This window comes from Salvelinus sp. IW2-2015, unplaced genomic scaffold (genome assembly GCF_002910315.2).
Source record: "Salvelinus sp. IW2-2015 unplaced genomic scaffold, ASM291031v2 Un_scaffold1370, whole genome shotgun sequence".
Taxonomy (NCBI): Eukaryota; Metazoa; Chordata; class Actinopteri; order Salmoniformes; family Salmonidae; genus Salvelinus; species Salvelinus sp. IW2-2015.
Genome location: NW_019942862.1, coordinates 120,483 through 126,758, shown reverse-complemented (window position 1 = coordinate 126,758; position 6,276 = coordinate 120,483).

Below are 6,276 nucleotides of genomic sequence, written 5' to 3'. Positions count from 1 at the left end.
CTATACACGTGCTCCCGCCGCGACGGACATCAGAGMAACTGTCCTGAATAATAATTGAAGAAAACAAACAAGACCACTGAACAGTTAGGTTTACCCAGAACAATGAAAAAGCTATAACCTCCATGTCTTGTTACAGTTAATATCAATGCCGATWACTTATCTTATAGAATCAGGTTTATTGGAAAAAATAAAAGGCCAACTTGATGAAAGACCCCATGTGAAGTTTGTTTTGGCGGGAGCTGGATMTCCAGCGTGCCCCAGCTGAGCGACCGTGGTGGGAGGCAGATGCATGAATAAACCTGAGCTGCACGAGATTTGCTGGACCTTTTTCACACGAGCATCAATCTCACGGACCCACCCACCCGCCAACGCGTGTTGTTCCATCCTGTAGTCTCCGGTCCCGCTGAGAGAGTTGTTCCCTCATCCGTGCACGGGCACCTAAAGGTGTGTGCGCGCGCGCGCGTGTGTGTCCAGGGGAGAGTCCTTGTCCAAGGTTACAGCCTGGTGGGGATGATGCATAACGTCTTCACTGGATTACATTATTACAAATATACACCGCCTTCAGAAAGTATTCAAACCKCTTGACTTTTTCCATATTTTGTTGTGTTACAGCCTGAATTTAAAAATGTTTACATTTAGATTTTAATGTCAAAGTGGAATTATGTGCAATATTTGTTTTTATTCGAAATGTTTACAAATGATTAAAAAAGAAAAAGCTGCAATGTCTTGAGTCAATAAGTATTCAAGCKCTTAGTCACATAGTAAGTTGCATGGATAATTGCAATAATACGTTGCAATAATAGTGTTTAACATGATTTTTGAATGATACCTCATCTCTGTACCCCACACATACAAATGTTCTGTAAGGTCCCTCAGTCGAGCAGTGAATTTCAAGCACAGATTCAACTACAAAAACCTGGGAGGTTTTCCAATGCCTCGCAAAGAAGGGCACCTATTGGTAGATAGGCACTGAAAAATAGGCACTGAATAGCCCTTTGATCGTAGTGAAGTTATTAATTACACTTTGGATGGTGTATCAATAAACCCAGTCACTACAAAGATACYAGCATCCTTCRTAACTCAGTTGCATCCTGTTTGCAACAAGGTACTAAAGTAATATTGGAAAAAAATTGGCAAAGCAATTAAGTTTTTGTCCTGAATATGTTATGTTTGGGGCAAATGAGTACCARTCCGTATTTTCAAGCATAGTGGTGGCTGCAGCATCTTATSTGCATGCTTGTAATCATTAAGGACTGGATGGGGACTTTTTCAGTATAATAAAGAAACGGAATGGYGCTAACCACTGGGAAAATRCTAGAGGAAAACCTGGTTCAGTGTGRTTTCCACCAGACACTGGGAGATGAATTCACCTTTCAGCAGGACAATAACCTAAAACACAAGGCCAAATCTACACCAGAGTTGCTTACCAAGAAGAGAGTGAATGTTTGAGTGGCCGAGTTACAGTTTTGACTTAAATCTGAATGTTCCCTCTCTCCAGAGTGCGAGATTTTTAGAATGCTTAGCGCACGTGTGTGTCTCTGTTTTAAGAAAACTATGTTATAGGGGTCAGCAATTGACGGCGAAAACAGGAGAGAATAGGGAGAGATCAGGAGAGAACAGTAGAGAATAGGGAAAGGACAGGGAGAGAACAGGAAAGAATAGGGAGAGGACAGGGAAAGAACATGAGAGAATAGGGAGAGGACAGGAGAGATCGGAAGAGAACAGGGAGAGAGGGATGAGGATGACGCGATCGGTGAAAGAGAGAGAGCGGGGAGAGGGTGGAAGAGAGAGCAGGGGAGATGGAGAGGGAGAGCAGGGAAAAGGGGGGAGAGGGGGAAGAGGATAGAGAGAGGGAGAGAGCGGGGAGAGGAAGAGAGAGCATGAGAGATGGAGTGGGAGAGCAGGGCAAAATGAGGGAGAGAGGGAAGAGGATAGAGACAGAGAGCAGGCAGAATGCTCAAGATTGACTTAGAAATTGGATGTCTGRCCATGTCCTGGAGACATCGGAAATATCTTCAAAATCAGCCACTAGGGGCAACATTGAGCGCTATTACCATCAAGTAGGCTGGGTTTTTCGTAATGCAATGACTCCGGATCAGAAGGTTGTGTGTTCAGCCCAGTGGTAGACACTCATTTTGTTTTTCTTTTAACCAATCCCAAACCTTAACCTTTAACTTAAACATGCAGAATGAACGTCTCAACTAAATATTTGAACCCTATCCAAAACTTGAAATGTCATATGCAGCCGTTTTTTATCAATATCAAATKATTTCTGGGTAACAAGAAAGTACCTTACTGTGATGATTTCAATTCAAATGGTCAAAAAGAAACAAAAATAGATTCTTAGCAAATGGCAATTTCTCAAGCAAGAATTTTGCTAAGACTGTCTGGGAGTGGTCTAAGTGGGGAAGGGAAAACTGAAAACTAGGTGTTATTGGCAGAGAGGTTTTGAACTCTCCTTTTTCAGTGGTCTATTAACAAAATGCTGCCGGGTGATGTTACCAGGCAGGCTAAAACTCCATCCCAGAAAAACAGGCAAAACTTTCAGGCGGGTTTTCAAACACCTCTTAATAAAAGGGAATGATCAATTATTATTCCAACCTCATAACACAAGAAAAGCACATTTTTGACTGCACTGCGTCTTAACCCTTAACTTCTAAATGTGATGTTTGGAGAAATGGAATGCCGCTGAGCAGAAGTCAACCCAGGGTGTCAAAAACACTTCAAAATAAGTGACGTTTGGACAAACGTGGATGAACTTCAGAATCTGAAGTCAAACTTGTATAGTTTTATTTTTTATATATATATTTTATATTACATTTTTTAAAATAATTTTTATTTATTTTAGTAAACACTTATTTTTCTTAAACTCGCATTTTTTGGTTAAGGGCTTGTAAGTAAGCCATTTCACATGTAAGGTATTCGGCTCAATGTGACTAAATAAGAATGGTGGAATTGCACTGTAGGATTTCCAGATTTGTTGGAAGAGAGGGCCGCTGAGGATCATCGTGATAGCCGAGATCAAGAGGCCTAGCACCAAACGGACACAGAGAACGAGAAGTGGAGGGGGAAGGGAGGGGGGGACCGTGGGTGAAAGTCTGAGTCATGTAGTGGTAAGGTCCTAATTGGGCAAAACTAGTCAATGGGGTGCGATGTGCCGGTGGGGGTGCAGGGGTGCATCGGAATAATGCGTGGGGGTAAGATGTTATTGTTTCCCTCTCTTTCCTCTCTTCTTTTGTATATAAATTTCTGATAGAGTTGATGTTTCCATTTTCGGTGGCGGATGGTAGTGGGTTGCATTTAGCGGCTTTATTCTTCTCTCACATGTGTTACTGCCCCCTGTCTATCTTCTCTCTCTCCCTCCGATTACTCCCACCGCCTTTATAGAGCTTTGTGCATCTCCTCTGCCTCCTGGTTGATGGCTTATTGTTTCTCATGTATGCATTTCCCATTCTATCATACTTTCTATACGATTCGGGACTTCTCTCGCTGCTGTGGTTATAGTGTTCTACTCTCGTCCCTTCATGTATTTGTCTCTCTCCCATCTTACTACATCTCTATACTCACGCTCCTGGTATATTTTGTGCCTCTTCGTCTGTGCCGTCTGTGTGCTAATGTATTGCTCCTTCTCCCTCTCTCTCTCTCTCTCCTTCTGAATTATCTTAAATGTAGTCTCTTCTGCTGCACCTTCGTGTAGTTGTTGTACTCTTCATGTACCCTTGCTATCTCTCCTCTTACTAATGTCTATAGAGTTCCGTGGCTTTGTATGGGTGTGCTTCTTTCGTTCTCTCCGCATTCATTGGTTATTTGATCCCATCTTCATACATCCCTCTCTACTCTCTCGTTATCCAGCATGCTTGGAGTTTAGTGCTTGCTTGCTGTTCGTCTGCCATCTTATCATTTGTATTTTTGTGCATACTTCGTAGGTCACACTCTCTCTACTACAGCTCAGCTCACCTCTGACTCACCTAGTTCTCTCTCTATCCTCATCCTCTCATAATACCTTGGATCTTCTAGTGCCCTCGATACACTCCTCTCTCTCTCTTCCTACAGATTGATAATTGTACTCTAGCTTCTGCCACTCTGGTATTGCCTACTTGCTCCCCTCTCTCTCAACTGCCCTGCATGTATTTACATCTCTCTGTCACCTGATGAGTTAGAGTATGCATCGTCATGCACATCGTACTCTACGTACTGACTCTCCCTCTGGATATGTCGTCGTATTCGTCCCTCTGTGAGATAGTATGGCTCATCGTCCTCGTACGTACTCTGCGGTCTCCCTCGTATTTCTCTGTGCTGCATCGCGCTTGCGTGTTGGGCTAGAATATTGAACATCAATAAACAATAAGCCGCTCGTTGCTTCTCTTCTTACCATGTCCTTCGTAATTTCTCTTTACTCTCCCCCTACATGGCAGGGCTCACAGTATGCTCGTAATCCACATCTCTGTCTCTGGTTATATAGAGCATCTAACTAGCTTAGTCCGTGGAGAGGTGGCGTGACGATTGTAGCTAGCACGTGCATCTTTGTCTCTCTACTCTCACAGACAATTCAGAAAGAGAAGACGTGTAGAGTAGCAATACAGAGAGCCGAACTTGTACCTTTCGTACTTCTTTAACAGCCTCTGCTCCTGAGAGCGTGATTAGCAATACAGGAGGTTTAGACGAGACGAGAGAAAATATTACAATGGGTTAAATCCCCTTGTTTCGTAGCCCAGAACCACTCACCGACACCCGCTACTCTCTCGATCTCTCTCGCCTCTCTCCTCTCTATTCTCGATTCTCTCTCTCTCTTCTCTCATTCTCAGTATCCCTCTCTGTCAGATCGTCTTCTTTCGTTCACAGGGTCTATGGCGCTCACCGGATTATAGAGTGAGAAATAGAGAGAACTAGGCAGGAGGTAGTGCTGTCACTTATTTGCTGACCGTCATAAAAAAAAATTATACACACACACACAAATCCAACTCTATTAAATTATAATGGAATACATACATGAACAAACACACACAAACCAACCTCTATTATAATTATAATGGAATACCATGACGATGAACACACACACACAAAATCCAACTCTATAAATTATAAGGTGGATACATACATTGAAACAAACACACACCAAATCCAACTCTATAAATTATAATGGAATACATACATGAACAAACCACACAAATCCAACTCTGATAAATTTATAATGGAATACATACATTGAACAAACACACCCAAATCCAACTCTATAAATTATAATGGATACATAACCATGAACACACACACACAAATCCAACTCTATAAATTTTAATGGAATACATACATGAAACCAAACAACACACAAATCCAACTTATAATTATAAGGAATACATACATGAACAAACCCACCAGTCTATAACAAACACTGTAGTTTCCCAGATGATGGTAGACTAGGACTCTTCGTAGGAGTTTACAGGGGAATCGGTGAACGGTCACTGATCAGTCATGTGCATAGATGATACTTACATATTTTGTCACTTACCACGCCCCATTTGAAACGGTCTACCCAAGGCAACAACTAAGCACATCCATCGCCGATCAGCTAGTTCACCCATAGTAAACCTCCACAGATGGCAGGCCACCCCACGGTTGAATTCCATGTCCCAGAATCAGCGCCTGTGCTCAAGACAATGTGGAGCCTGTTTAGAGTTGGCTTTGAGCATTCACTTCTACCAGGGAGGGGGGCCACAGAGGTTTGCTTGCAGAAATAATCAACGTTATCAACACCTTCCTAATCATTAGTTGATCAGTTCATTGAAGCATTTATAAGTTATATTCTCAAGAATTGCAGTGGGTATATATCATTAATTTAAAAGTCCAAAAATGGATTATAGCCATCACAGATTGCATTGGTGTTGCACGTGGGTGGGTGGGGAGATCTTCCATCCCTGTTATCAGTTCCACAGTGTCACAAGTTGTCTGCCACAGTTCCTTGCCTGCTAACAGCCCTCTTTCCTTGATGCGACAAAACATGATTCATCAGACAGGATATAATTCTGTTAGTTATAATTCTACGTTAAATGTATACATCATTTAGTCATTATTCATACAATTCCCATAACAGAACCATACTTAGGTAGCCTTTTCCCACCTGTGTTTTGTGGGTAATTATTTTTCCGTGTTTGTGTGTGTGCACCTCGGTTGCGTCACGTTCTTTGCTGTTTACCTGTTTGTTTTTTGGTTGTTTCGGTTTCACTTTCATTAAAAGATGTGGAACTACATGCACGCTGCGCCTTGGTCGATTTATGACAG